Source organism: Trachypithecus francoisi, unplaced genomic scaffold, assembly GCF_009764315.1.
Source record: "Trachypithecus francoisi isolate TF-2019V2 unplaced genomic scaffold, Tfra_2.0 Lachesis_group9, whole genome shotgun sequence".
NCBI classification, from domain to species: domain Eukaryota; kingdom Metazoa; phylum Chordata; class Mammalia; order Primates; family Cercopithecidae; genus Trachypithecus; species Trachypithecus francoisi.
Window position 1 is genome coordinate 10,404,568 of NW_022681474.1, and position 15,868 is coordinate 10,420,435.

The window sequence follows — 15,868 nt, forward strand, 5'->3', positions numbered from 1 at the left end:
TAGACAGGGTCTTACTCTCTTGCCAAGGCTGGAGTGTAATGTTGTCATAGCTCACTGCAGCCTTGAATTCCTGGACTCGAGGGATCCTCCCACTTAAGTCCCTCGAGTATCTGGTGTCTGCCACCATGCTCGGCTAATTTTTTTTAAGTTTTATCTAGAGACAGGGTCTCACTATGTTACCCAGGCTGGTCTCCAACTCTGAGACTCAAACTATCTTTTCATCTCAGCCTCCCAAAGCACCGGGATTATAGGGGTGAGCCAAGACTCCTGGTCTAATAGTTTTCTTTTTTCTTTCCTTTTTTTTTTTTTTTTTTTTTTTGAGGTAGAGTCTTGCTCTGTCTCCCAGGCTGGAGTGCAGTGGTGTGATCTTAGACCACTGCAGCCTCTGCCTCCTTGGTTCAAACGATTCTCCTGCCTCAGCCTCCTGAGTAACTGGGATTACAGGCACCCACCATCACACCTGGCTAATTTTTGTATTTTTAGTAGAGATGGTGTTTCATCATGTTGGGCAGGCTGGTCTCAAACTCCTAACCTCAAGTGATGCACCCACCTCAGCCTCCAGAAGTGCTGGGATTACAGGCGTGAGCTACCACAGCCGGCCATGGCGTTAAGAGTTTTGTTTAACAAGATGTCTGCATTTTCATTTTATACTAGATCCTGAAAATTATGTAGCTGGTCCTGACTCCAGACATATTCATAACACAAAATAGCCCACGTAAGAACTCCAGGAACATCTTGGCAGAGGCATTGGACCTAAAGAGCAACACTGGACATGACAGAAGAGAAGGGTCCCGCATAGTGGCCCAGAAATCTGCATTTGTGAGTGCACATCAGGCACCACTTCAAACCCCAGGAACCAAGGGGGCAGAGTTGAGAGTCAGCTTCCTGCAATTCTGCAGACGGGTGATGAACAGAAGAAAAACTCTTTCCGTTATTGTTACTGTAAGCCCATATTGTAATCCCTTGGTAATGGCCACCTGAGGAAAAAATAGGCTTCAGTTAAAAAGAAAAAAGAAACTGGCTTGAGAGAGAAAAACCATAGCATTCAGAAATAAAATAACTTTGAAAACATTTACTCTCTTAGATATCCAAGGGCGGCTGTTAGAGACAAGGCTTATGCCAGACTTACAATCTCCCATATATGTTCTAAAAATTTATTGGTATACTTTTGGAAAAGAAAAGCAAAAGAATTCAAGTATTTACCCAGGAAATACTACAACTAGGCTATTGTGTTTGGGCTCATGTACACACAGAAACACAGAGAAATCAGCACAAACTCCTTTTGCAAACCAGTTAATGTGGCTGCGCCAAAGAACCAGCGTATCTGAGAGTGTGGCACATACTTGGGTCTCCGTGAGTATTTGCTACATAAGTGAATCTGCTGATCTGATCAGCAAACTCCCAGACCCCACGAACATTTCTGAAGCCTAGTAAGTACACAGGAGTAGGGACACACACAGTAGAGGGAAAAACAAAAAGATAAACAAGCGGAGAACCTGTCACTATTCATCAAAACTAGAAAGAGATAAGGAAATGCGGAGGCAAGAAATGCCCATCATTATTATAGCACTGCTGAGACGACGACTGCTGATGGCCAAAGCCCATGGAAGATTCCCCATGAATGCTTGTAAAAATCACTGCACATGTGTTAACTGCTTTGATATTTTCACATGAGGTGGAAAATATGATCCATAATTCACAGAATGAGAAAGCGGAGGCACAGAGGGATCAAGTCACTTGTCCCAGATCACAGGGCTGGTAACTGAAGTTGAGGAGTCCAGCTCCAGGTTAAAATCCGACGTGACTTTTCAGGCCTGACCACAGGTGATTACAAAGGCTTTATCCAGCAAGCCTCACAGGGAACAGAGCCTGCCCTTCCCGCAGCAGTCTTCACCCCCAGCCAGGGCATGGCAGGCTCTTCAGGGAGGTGGGGCCCTGATGGTCAGCCAGGTTCTCACATAGCTGCGTTCCTAGCCCGGGAATCTTCATTCCTAGGTATCTACCTGGGGCTTTTAGCTGAGGTCTTCCTCGGGGGTCTCTGCAGAACCTCCTTATCAGGAGGAGTGGGTGGCGGGCTGGGCACCGAAGACCCTTTGCCCCACTCTGACTCCGTGCTCAGGACTCTTCCACTCCTATCCCCTGCCCTCCTCCTCTCCTCAGCCCCAGGGTCTATTAAACTGCCAGAGCCTTTTGTTCAGGGACTCCCTCAATAGTGAGATGACCCCATGTCTGTGCAGATCCACCATCCCACAGTGGGGAGGGACAGAACGCCTTCCTGGAGAAGGTGACGCCTTCCCGGGTCAGCCCCCTGCTCATGCCATCACAGTGAGTGAGCCAGTCCCACGGAGGGAGGAACAGAAAAATTAGGAGGCGATGCCTTCCCGGATCGTGCCATCACAGTGGGTGAGCCAATCCTGTAGGAGGGAGGAACAGAACAGTGCGAGGTGGCGCCTTCCTGGGTCAGCCCCCTGCTCGTGCCATCACGGTGGGTGACCCCGCCCCACAGGAGGGAGAACAGAAAGTTGGGAGGTGACGCCTTCCCGGGTCAGCCTCCTGCTCATGCCGTGACAGTGAGTGAGCCAATCCCATGGAGGGGAGGACAGAATGATGGGAGGTGACGCCTTCCTGGGTCACCCTCCTGCTCGTGCCATCACAGTGGGTGACCTAATCCCACGGAGGGAGGAACAGAAAGTTGGGAGGTGACGCTTTCCCAGATCAGCCCCCTGCTTGTGCCATGACAATGAGTGAGCCAATTCCATGGAGAGGGGCACAGACTGATGGGAGGTGATGCTTTCCCGGGTCACCCTCCTGCTAGTGCCATCACAGTGAGTGAGCCAATTCCATGGAGGGGGGAACAGACTGATGGGAGGTGACACCTTCCCAGGTCAGCCCCTGCTTGTGCCATCAGAGTGGGTGACCTAATCCCACAGGAGGGAGAACAGGAAGTTGGGAGGTGACACCTTCCCTGGTCAGCCTCCTGCTCATGCCGTGACGGCGAGTGACCCAATCCCATGGAGGGAGGAACAGAATGATGGGAGGTGATGCCTTCCTGGGTCAACCCCCTGCTCTGCTCGTGCCATCACAGTGGATGGCCCAAGGCTCACCTCTTTCATTCTGGTTTGCATTCAGTGAACTCCAGCGTGGGCAGCTCAGCTCTCTCTCCCGCTCAGCTGAGCTCCTGACAGAGGTCCGCTTCAGTTTGTTGTTGTTGTTGTTGTCCACCTCTAATGAATGTCACATGAGATAAACAAGTGTGCTGTAAATGCCCGAAGGAGGAGCCTGTTGAGCTGGCTCAGTCTTTCCTGAAGGAGCCCCATCACTGGGCTGGGGTGCTGGTGCTTGTCTTAAGGTGTCCTGCAAGCTGTGGGAAGAATAGGTGCAGGAGCTCCCGGACCAGACGCATTGTCACTGCGCAGGTGATACCTAATTTGTTAAAGAGATACCTGTCATTGGCAGGCGATGCTGGCTTCCTTCAGCCTCTGTGCATAACTGAGATAGAATTTAGCAAGAATATCATTTCCTCATTTTTCTAACTTAAATGCCTTTCCCCTGCATGTCAACATCACCAGGGAAGCCTACTGGGCACCAACATTTGAACAGGGGCTTGGCATAGGTGAACATGGCAAAAAGATACTAGTAAAGCTGAAATTTATTTTCAAATTAATCAATTTTCTGCCCTTTGACTAAAGATAAACAACTGGCAGGACGATCTAACAAATGAATAGAGTTTCTCTTTACAATTCTACTATAAGGGATTATTTTTATTAATTTAAGTCCTTTTCCTTGTTAGTTTTAATTATACATGTAAGGCATATTCATTTTAGAAAAATGTAAAACATAAGTAATAATAATAACAATAGTAAATTACTTAGCACACCACTGCCCAGACAAATTCACCATCGACATTTAACTGTATGGGTGTACATGATTTTTCACTGAATTTGTCATGAACTTCTCTCTATTACCTATACATATTTATATATGAAAATAATCTGCTCAATGAATTGTAAATAAGAGACATACATTTGAAATTTAAGCATGCGGCTAAGTCTAGAGCACACAGCTATAAGTTAAGGAAAACTTATTTCACAGCAGTGATTCCCATTTTTGAGAGGAAGGACCCATGCCTGAAAATGGAGATTGTTCATGCCTGGGGCCACTAGTCCACAGAAGAGGCTCCTGTCCCTGTTGCCTGTTCCACATTGACCATTCTGCTATGGCTGAAAGAGGCTTATCCCATTAACTGAGGGCAGAATTCAAGACTGAGTTATCTTCATTCTTGCTAACAAAAGTGTTTTGTATTAACTGAAAAAAACGAAACAAAGCTTAATTTCTCTAAATGAAGTTCAACGTGTATTTAAAGACATGATCTTCAGCTGGGCACAGTGGCTCATGCCTGTAATCCCAGCACTTTGGGAGGCCAAGGCGAATGGATCACCTGAAGTCAGGAGTTCAAGACCAGCCTGGCCAATATAGTGAAACCTCGTCTCTACTAAAAATACAAAAATTAGCTGGGTGTGGGGACGGGTGCCTGCAGTCCCAGCTACTCGGAAAGCTGAGGCAGGAGAATCGCTTGAATCTGGGTGATGGAGGTTATAGTGGGCTGAGATTGCACTACTGCACTCCAGCCTGGGCAGCACAGCAAGACTCCATCACAAAGAATATATTAAAGACACAGTCTTCAGAGATAATCCTGGTTGCAATAAAAAGCAATCTGCCACTTCTCCCCGTGTAAGAATGGCGGATACGGGATCCATGCGCCTGACATTGAAAGACAAATAACGCCTACCATGTATGGAACCATTTTAGGGGCAGACCTTATTATGCCTCATACTAGACGCTTTAATATCTCTTACATCATGTAATCATCAATTCCGGGGAAGAGGCATTATGAACACAATATTACAAATAAGATGATTATGGCAGAACTAAGGTAAGTAATAGCTTAGGCAATGTCACACAGCCTCAGGGACAGAGACAGAACTTACTCTGGTGCAGTCTGGCTCCAAGGTCAATGTCTTTCCATAAACTTAACCTGGGCATCCCATTGCTGTAACAGGCTCACCCTGGGAGGAGCTGAGTGATTATTTACAAAGTAAAGTTGGTGGCAGCTCTTCACTTAACAGTGGCGCGTGGGTATCCTCTGTTCTGCTAGTCTAAAAGTGCTAGAAAGTAGACTGGTTCTTGGCTGGGCATGGTGGCTCATGCCTGTAATCCGTGCTCTTTGGGAAGCCAAGGTGGGTGGGTCACCTGAGGTCAGGAGTTTGAGACCAGCCTGGTCAACATGGTGAAACCCCCATCTCTACTAAAAATACAAAAATTAGCCGGGCATGGTGGCAAGCACCTGTAACAGCAGCTACTCAGGAGGCTGAGGCAGCAGAATTGCTTGAATGCAGGTGGCAGAGGTTGCAGTGAGCCGAGATCACACCACTGCACTCCAGCCTGGGCAACAAAGTGAGATTCTGTCTCAAAAAAAAAAGAAAAAGAAAATAGACTGATTCAGAGTTCAAGCCACTGACCATCCTTGGAGAAAGAGACTTTTGCAGGAACCCCAATAATTAAACAGATTAACATCCACCCAAAAGACCCTGAGAAATAAAGAGTTCAAATGCTTTTTTAAAAATTTACCTTATTTCAAGGAATATTATAATTAGAAGAGATCCTCTCTATCAAGAGACTTAAATATTTTCATGTCCTAGAAATTTAACCGTATGAATTAATAGAAAAAAAGTTAAAATATAAACACCTTCATCAGAGGATGATTTATAATTATAAAAGCAACAATAAAGTACTGTAAACTTTTAACATTGAATAAATACACTCATATGGTAGAATGCAGACAAATGTCAACAAAACTTGGTTGGGATATAGAAAATATTTATAACACGATATGAAAAACCCAAGACTGTATTTATAGCCTGAGCTTAAAATGTAAAACAATATGTGTAACAACAGACTAGGAGAGAAACCGCCCACAGTCAAGCAGGTGTCCTCTCAGGGCAGTGCAATTACAGGTACAATTTTCCCCCTTACACTCCTATGCACATGTTCTTTTTTGCTTTATTGAGCATATGTTACATTTAAGAAAAGAAAAAAAAAACATAAAATTTCAATTTGGAACCACAAGCTGGTCATTTTTACCAGTTCTCCTCAAATTGGAATAGGGGCATGCTCACCTGGGAACTTGTTGAAAATTCAGATTCTGATTAATTTTGCAGCAAATTCTGAGATTCTAGATTTATGTTGATGCTGTGGGTCGGGGACCACAGCTGGAGTGTGGTTTCATGTACAACACACAAGTAAGAATCATTGCAGATCCTCTTAAGTTAGAGATCTGTAGACCAGAAGCTTCCCTTGTAAGTTCTTTCCTTATAACCCGAATCTGGAAGTGTCATTGAATAGGTCCCTGCGCCTCTCGTGTTGTGCTGCCAGCCTGTTCCTTTCCTAGCTGAGCTCTGTTCTGCATGAATTTCAAAATCTGCAGCCCAGCTCCTGAGGTTTTCTTCTCCTGGGTAACCTTCCTTTGCCCCTGTTTTGAAATTAAATTCCTTTTGTTCTGCTCATGTTGGCGCAAAAATCTTCTCAAGTCAGTTTAAGAAAACCATCACTAAAACAATTTTCTTGAGGAGTGTAATTATAAAGCTGGTAATTAGACTCCACTAAATGAATAGTGTAGTGGTTAGATTACATTTAGACAAGCACCACATACCCCATTCTGTTTTAACCCCCCCCTTAATTGCAATCCTGTTTGTTTGCATAAAAGGACTTTAAATGGTAACGATAAGACTATCATATATACTCTTGTAAGATTACGCCACTTATAAATCGAGGGAGATTTGGTATACACTGTGTTACCCATGATCTTATCCATGGTGGCAGATGCCGGGGAGGCTGGAGGAACTTCTCCAGCATTGTGTCAATGTGGTAGAGGAAGCCTGCTAAATATGAGGACATCAAGAAGGTGGTGAAGCAGGCATCAGAGGGCCCCCAAGGGCACCATGGGCTACACTGAGCACCAGCACCAGGCTGCCTCCTCTGAATTTAACAGTGACACCCACTCTCCCACCTTCTATGCTGAGCAGACATTGTCCTCAATGACCACTTTGTCAAGCTCATGTTTTGGTATGACAATGAATTTGGCTACAGTAACAGGGAGCCTTATGGTCCACATGGCCTTCAAGGAAGAAGAGACCCCAGACCACCAGCTCCAGTGAGACAACAAGAGGAAAAGAGACCCTCAGCTGCCATGGAATCCCTGCTCCCGCTCAGTCCCCACCACACTGAGAATCTCCCCTCAACACAGTTTCCACTCTAGAACGCCTGAAGAGCAAGGGGACTAGGGAGCCCCACCCCCTCACTTACCATCAATAAAGTCCCCCATACTCAGCCAAAAAAAAGCCCCCCAAAAATTCCTGTGGCAGGAAGGGAATTACCATCTTTTCAGTTACCATCTGAAAAGAGCATGAGCATCTTTTCAGGAGTCTGCATGTGCAGTTGGCCCACAGTGAAATATGCAAAGACTCACATCATGCAAATCTTCACTGTGCATCCAGGAACCACTCAATTCACTCAAATTTCCCCTGAAGATGATATATGCCTTTGACCTGTCTCATATCATCCAAAGGGCAAAAAGCTCCTAATAACTAATAGTCATTGGGTGTTCAACACTGTGACATGTTTAGATGCCTTATAGCATTCCATTTGTCCAACAAGCCCTGTTTCATAGGTGAAAACAGGCTCAGAGAAGGTATGTAATTCATTTGAGTTCAACCAGCGAAGGAAGCAGAGCAGAGATTGCAACTCATGCTTTTCTAACTCCAGGGTCCAAATTATTAGCCACTATGCTCAACCAGTGAAGCACATTCTCAGGTTGCCAGCCCATTTTTATTTTATGGAGCCTAAGCCCTCAACTGTCCTTCCACATGCCTCCCTCCAACTTAGGAAAGTCCTCAGCTTCTCTGATAGGTGAAGCGTTGAATGCCTCCTGCAAAATTTAGATGGCCTATGATTTTGTTGAGAAAGACCATGCCTCGCAAGAGCTGTGGGGACTGACGGAGGCCACAAAGCCAGAGAATCTGCGGAAGTTGTGTTTTCTTGTCTAACAGTGCTGAGCTTTATAGTTTCCCACAGGGTGGTGGGGAAAATATTATGCTAAGAGCATCTCTGAGTTCTCCAGGAGCCTCTTCCTGCCTCTTTAATTTGAGATTTGCATTTCCTTATCTAGGAAATGACAATAATTATATCTATGCCTCTAAGATTTTAGGGGCGTGTGTGTGTGTGTGCACAAAATGAGATAAGGTGTGTAAAGCATTTGTAAAGTGGAAAATGTTATTGCATGTAAATTATTATTATTATGACTTAACTCGATTTAGAATACGCATTGCTTAATAAAGTGAGTTTATCTCTGGAGTAGTTTAGATGTCGTGTGTCATATCGAGGAAAAATTGTATTATATTACATAGAAGTATTCTTTATGTTTATATATTTACCTTATTCAAATATAAAAATACAAGTAGGGTGTTTCCTTAGATGTTGTCAGCCTTCTTTTATATTTTGTTCTTTATCCTGGTTTCAATTTGTATGCTTTGGGTTCCCTCTTCAGTAACAGAATTACTCTGTTCTCAGCTGATTGATTCTAGGAATTTGCCGAATGCAGCCAAACTATGACATATTTGCATCTTTAAGGCTTGAAACGTTTTTTTCAGTTTTTAAAATGAGTTTATTTTGGGGAAATGTATGACTTCTTGAACTAATGGCAAATTAAGTTAATAAAATTCATACCTGCTGTGGGCAATGATGATTATATATCAAAGGAAACATAAATCAAAGGCTAAATTCCACACTCTGTAATTGATCACATTTCCCATTCATTTCCATGGAAATACTTTCTGTTTGGGATTATAATGTTGAGGCATAGAGCAATGATTCTCCCTTTTAAGTTGCTTCTCTCTCTGGCCTCCTCCTACTGCTGACACTGTCTCTTTCTTCCTACCTGGTCACACAACCGTCAGAGTTTGCTCACCACAAATGTTCACTACTTAGACAACACTTACAGTACTGCAGTATTCTTTGCTCGTAGGAAGTATGTTTGTTTGTAATTGTGTTTGCTGATGATTTGTTAACAACAATCACATTTTAAAAACAAACTTGAAAAAAAGCTGGTGCAGAATGAGACACAAAGCTGTTTCCCACAAGACATGTTTCCTACAAGGCCCTTCTGGCTCTATTTGGCCAGATTCTGGCTCTAATACCCAGATTCTGGCTCTATTTAGCCAATGACATAACCTCCCAGTCCAGTGACCCCTCACTTGCATTATGAATTATCATTCTTAAAGTAAGGCCAATTCAAGAGAATTTAAAAATGATGTGCTCTCTGACAATACTTTTGAAACTAGGTAGATTTGACTTAGTATGCATGTTTATGGAGACCATAAATCCAAGTCCACTTGAGGCTGGGTCAACCAATTAGAAATCATGAGGTGAGTTAAGAAATATTTATTCTACTAGATGTATATCTAAACTGTGTGTTTCTTTTGAACCCAGATTAGTCTCTTGTATAGTTTCTATTAAAAACTTGTGCTGAGATAGGTGGATTCCACAGACAATCTTAGCTTTAATCCAGAGCCATAGAAGTTTCTTAGAATCTGAAATGAGTGATAGTAGCTTTTGCGCTATTATTTACATCGTATATCATATTAGGATTTACTTAGTCGATACTTTCATAAAATACGACATTGATGGATAGCGAAGTGCACAAAATAATTAAGCACACAAAAAGCAGTCCACTTAGAGGAAAAATTGCAAAGAGTAAGTACAGTCAGAGATGCTAGGCAAACTATCAAATATAGACAGATATTTGGCTAATTCACATCAGGGGTTAAGAATATTTAGAAGAAACATTTCAGGCAAGTATACAGTGAACAGAAGATCAGAAGAGATCATGACGAGTTTAGAAGACATATAATCAAAAGTCACCAAAATTCAAATCAAATCAATATGATTTAATTTAACACAGCATTCACTTTGCAAATACTTTGTGCCAATGCACTGTAGCAGGGGCTCTGATATTTAATATATTACCCTTGACCTCAAAGAATGTAGACCTAGAAAGGAAAGTTAGAAAAAGGCATAAGGGTCCAGCTTCAAGTACCCTAGAACTTAAAGTATAATAATAATAATAATAATAATAATAATAAGCACAATTAAAAAAAGGAAAAAAGGCATAAGGGAATTTAAAAAACAACTTACAGTAAGATAATCGAAGAAGGTAATTTATTATTGGCTGGGCGCACTGGCTCATGCCTGTAATCCCAGCACTTTGGGAGGCCCAGGTGGGAGGATTGCTGGATTCCAGAGGTTTGAGGACAACCTTGGCAGCATGGTGAAACCCCGTCTTTACCAAAAATACAAAAGAAATGCCAGGCATGGTCGTATGCACCTGTAATCCCAGCTACTCAGGAAGCTGAAGACGGAGGACTGCTTGATTCCAGAATGTTGAGGCTGCAGTGAGCCAATATCATACCACTGCACTACAACCTAGGAGACAGAGCAAGATCCTGTCTCAACGAAAAAAGGAAGGAAGGAAAGAAGGAAGGAAGGAAGGAAGGAAAAGGCAAGGGAAGGGAAGGGAAGAAAGGAAGGAAGGAAGGAAGAAGGAAGGAAGGAAGGAAGGAAAAGGCAAGGGAAGGGAAGGGAAGAAAGGAAGGAAGGAAGGAAGGAAGGAAGGAAGGAAGGAAGGAAGGAAGGAGAGAGAAAGAAGAAAGAAAGAAAGAGAAAGAAAGAAAGAAAAGAAAGAAAGAAAGAAAGAAAAGAAAAAGAAAGAAAGGCGGTGGAGGAGAGGAGAGGAGAAGAGAAAAGAAAAGAAAAGAAAAGAAAAGAAAAGAAAAGAAAATTGATTATTAAATTAGATGCCTGGGTTTGAATTCCACCAAGTCACTTATTTCTTTGTCTGTTTCCTCAGTGACATATGAGGACAATAAGACCATGTAGACCAGTAGACCATTTAGAAATATTGGGTGTAAAAGTACTTTTTAATGTTTCTTCTCTCCCTGGGAATAAACTCATGGGCAGGAACTGAGGCCCTCAGGGATTTAACAACTGTACAAATAAACATGAAACGGGCAGCAGAGTTCAACTCCCAATGCTGAGGTAGGTGAGGAAGAAAGAACCCCTTAAAGAAGACAGAGTTCCATGTTTCTGTGACAGGTGGTGAGTGGGAGAATCCTGGTGGCATGGGACGGGACGAGAGGAGGACATGTGGGAACTTTGGGTGGAGTGCAGAGTATATCAAAGGAATGAGGGAAAGATTGGAAAGGAAATCAATCCTTGCTTAGGTCATGTGGAGCCTTTGTTTTCAAGTAGAGCAGGGATATTCAGAGCTGTGTTTGAAAAAAAAAAAAGTCTGGAAATAATGTGTAAGTGGGCTGAGAGGCTGGTGATACAGGAAACAGAAAGAGTATCAGGAAGCCTTTGTCTACAGGGAAACAACATGTCTTCTAGTATCTAAGGTGAAAATGGTAGCGGGAATTACCAGGAAGGAAAGATGTGGAGAACAAGTCTGTTTTGCTTGGATTTTGTGGAAGCCCACCCTTGTGATAATGATCATGGTGGCTTGTATTTGTACCACAGTAGGTAGAGACTGTCTTCTGAATAGCCTTGCTGGCTAGGGTGAGTCTATCCTGAGTAGAGGTTTGAGTCATCAGAGCTCTTCATAAAGATGAATCTGGCAGCAGTGAGGTCATGGATTATGAAGAAACTGAACTCAGAAGAAGTGGGAGGGGCTGGGAATAGCTCAGATGGTAGACATGATTTAGCAAAACTGAACTAAAATGTGTGGGTGGTGGGACAGAGACTTAAAACATGGTCGTGGCACTTTTCTCCACACCATTTTTAGTTTTGCCCTGAGGCAGGACAACTTTAACTGAGCCTTAAGTCCATGTCACTCATGCCACCTGCTGCACTCTTTGTCCAGGTAAGAGGTAACAGCCCAAACTGTTGTGTTGGCAGTGGTCGTTGAAAAGATGAATGTGTTCCTGGTTTATAGAGCACAGTCATTTATCGAATGTGGAAATCAGAATGGTGAATAGTCAAAGATGACACCAGGTTTTACAGCTTGGATGATTGAAAGAACGTTAGTTCCATTACATAAAATCAAGAAGAGCAGTGGGATTTCAGTTTTGGACAGATTGAGGTGGAGGTGATGACAGATGGACACCTAGGTAGAGAAATTCAACAGAAAGCTGGAAATGTTGGAGCTTTAGGGAAGGAGCAGAGCCAAGTATAAAGACTTAGAAGACATACCATTAAAACTGTAGTCGAAGCCAGAGGAGTGATTACTTTCCTGAATTAATAAAGCAGTTCCTATGATGGCGGATTAAGCAACAGTGTTCATCACCTCATCCTGGTTCTCAGAGTGGAAAGAACTTTGCCTGGTTTCTTCGTATTCAGATGTAAAGGGAGAAGAGACTATGATATAGTTGATTTAATCAGCTTAGTCCGCCAAACCAGATAATTAAGCCCTCTCCACCACACTTCCAGTTCATCTGCTTTGTCCCTAAATTACTCAATTTGTATAGCGACACTGATTAAGTATCCAACCACTCCACTGTGTATGGGATACAATCATTATAAATCTTAAAGGAATTGTCCAAAGAACTTAACCTGATATGAGGTTCTAATAGCATGTAAAGTGAATCTAAGTTATCAGAGGTTTATTTTATTAAGAGTTTTCTGCACATCTCTAATTCTATTCTGCACATTACTGATCAATCATTTAAACACTGAATATAGTTTTAAAAATTAGGGAGTTTAAAACCATCAAGAACTTTTTTCAATCATTTGCTAATATCAGAAGGAAGTTCCATGAGGCTAAATTGGAAATAATTAATTCTTACATGAGAAGATAGAAATATTTATCATATAAATAATTAAAAGGCAAGAATGATTAGAATCATAAAACTCTAATAAAAAACTACAGTGCAAAATTTCAGTATTTTGAAATGAGTGCATAAATTGCTTGCTATGAGGACTGTTGCTTCTATCTGCAAAATTCATATAAATTTTAAATGCGAAGGATGACATTTCTTGGTGGAAGGAGAAAAAAGCAGGCAAGCAACCTGAGGTTATGTTTTCTGAGACCTTGGACAAGTCATCTGCCCTGTTTGGATGTCAGTTTTCTTATAGATAGATGAGTTTAGAATAAATCCAGCTTTTCCCGTGCACTCCCAGGAGCACCTTCAGGGAATGCTGGTGTATGGGGAGACTGAGCTTCACCCAGGGTGGTCCCATTTGCCTTTTTTACATTTCGCTTTAGAGTTTCTTTTTCATTTAAGTAAATGATCCTAAGCTTTAAAAGGTATGTTTGCAAACGCTTAGACCAGATGTTCTTCACCCATCCCAGAAGTTGGTAGAGTCTAAACTATTGTGGACTGGAAGTCTTATGGAACAGTCTTTTAAAAATAACATTTGCTTTGTGGACAAAGAATAAATAATGATTAAATAAGCAGGAGGGAGTAGGGTAGAGAAAGAAGGCATGGCACATGACTGGCAACCCAGAGGCTTCCTGTTGGTGGTTTCATTCTCCAGGCTTGCCAATTTCTACTCCTTCAATTCAGACCTCAACTCTTCTAAGGGCCCACCCTGAGTCATTCTGCAAATATTGCAGTCTCTGTCCTCCAGCCTCAGTCACCTTCCCACACACACAAACGCACACCCACACTTCTGATCCACCATACTGGGCTGCACTATTTATTTTTTCCATAGTATTTGACACCTTAAGGGAAAGAGCTCTGTCTCTTTTGTTCATTGCTGTATCCCAATTTCCTTGAGTTGTGTGGGATGCAAACACTTGTTGAAAGAATGGATTCTGGATGACTGGGCCCAGTTTTTAAACCAAGGATACTTGGCCAGTTCCAAGCCACCACTGCAAAATCCTCTCCTCTCCCAGCCTCTCATTCTCCCCAAGTGCTCTTCTCTCTGAGACCCTTTTTCTGAACCATGTGAGTGTTAGTTTGATGCCATCCAAATCTTATTGGGTGTTAATTTATGATGAAGATTACTCAGGGCTATCTGGCCAGTCCCAGGGTTTTAAACTTTCAAGGAGGACTTTTGGAGGATGAAAACAGCTTTTGGTGGCTTTGCAGTTGGGAAAATTAGTGCTTTGAGAAGAAGGCTGCACCCTTCCTACTTCGTATGGTGAACGTAGGCAAGGAAGGCAGAGTCACAGAGCTTGGAGAATGCAATTCTAAAAAATTCATGCAAGGGGTGGGGCTTGGGGAGAGAAGGGAAATGTCAGCAGTACTCCTACATACACTGCTGGAGGAAGGATATAAGTGCCATTGACTTGGCACCTGTTACTGACTGGGAACTATACCAGTCACTGTAATAGGCTACTGTTTTAACATGTAGGTTTTTATTATCCAGGTATGGTGAGGCATGGGTCAGAAGATGACTGCCATTGGACAGATGGTTTGTCACTCACAGTTCCCAGGAGGAGGGGCATGTCACACCATGGGAGCCCACATGGGGAGTCAGGAGGTAAAAGGAGTGAAGATTAAGCATGGCCACAGCCTCTATTGTGGCTTCTGTGGAAGGGATAGCGGAACCAGGGTGAGCAGGCTTAGGATCTGCTAGTGTGAATAATTTCAGCAGGCTCTGGGGCATGGGGGCGGCCCCTAGTTGTTACCTGGACCTGGGGTGATTAGGGCAGGGGAGGTGGCCCTGAATGGGAGAGTTCCATAAGGAGATGGCTGGGGAAAGGGCTCTGGATCAGTTGGTTCGCATATAAAAGGTGCACTCACAGGGGAGTTACTTGCTCTTCCTAGGAATTGGCTAACTCCAAGAGGGGCAGGTCCTTCAGGGTCGGAAAGGCCTCAGATGTCAAGGCATCAGAAATACAGAAAATAGAGGCATAATCAATACACTTATTTTATTTAAAAACATGAAGATTTGAACTTGTCAAAAACATGAAGATTTGTCTGCGACAAAGAATTATTTGCATCCGTAAAGGAGAAGACAAATGTCGTCCTTGTTGTGGAACGAGCAGAGTGCAAGGGAAAAAAGAAAGTATAGATCCACCTCCCACCTCTCATTCAGGCCATGGAACCACTAAATAGGAAAAAACAAACAACGCAGACTGGAAAAATGACACGATATGAGCTGCCCCCACTCTCCATACCACACAGTGTGCTTGCATAAAGCCTCGCGGCTCCACAAGAAAGCCTTTGTGAAGTGTTGTCAATTTGCCAAAAACACCTCCTCTGCCTGTATTTCAGCAAAGGGCAGACAGCTCTGTACTGTGTCTCCTAAAAGGTTTGGGGAAACTAAATCTGGAAACTTTTTCTCTTAACTTTCGTGAAACTCCTGGACAAAGCTTAGGAGAATGTGGGTGACGGGAATGATGGCGTTCTTTTGTTTGGTTGTTTGGTTGGTTGGGTGTTTTTACCTTTTAGTTTAGGTTCAGGGGTACATGTGCAGGTTTGTTACATAGGTAAACTCATGTCACAAGAGTTTGTTGTACAGATTATTTCATCACCCAGGTATTAAGCCCAGTACCCAATAGTTATCTTTTCTGCTCCTCTCCCTCCCCCCACCCTCCCTGCTCAAGCAGACCCTAGTGCCTGTTGTTTCCCTCTTTGTGTTTAGGAGTTCTCATCATTTCACTCCCACTTGTAAGTGAGAACATGCGGCATTTGACTTTCTGTTCTTGCGTTCATTTGCTAAGGATAATGGCCTCCAGCTTCATCCATGTTCCTGCAAAAGCCATGATCTTGTTCTGATGGTTTTAACTGTAAACACTGTTCATTTTCCTTTGGGTGACATTGGCTTCTTAAGATGACATAAACTTATTTTAACCTCAAAGGACCTTCTA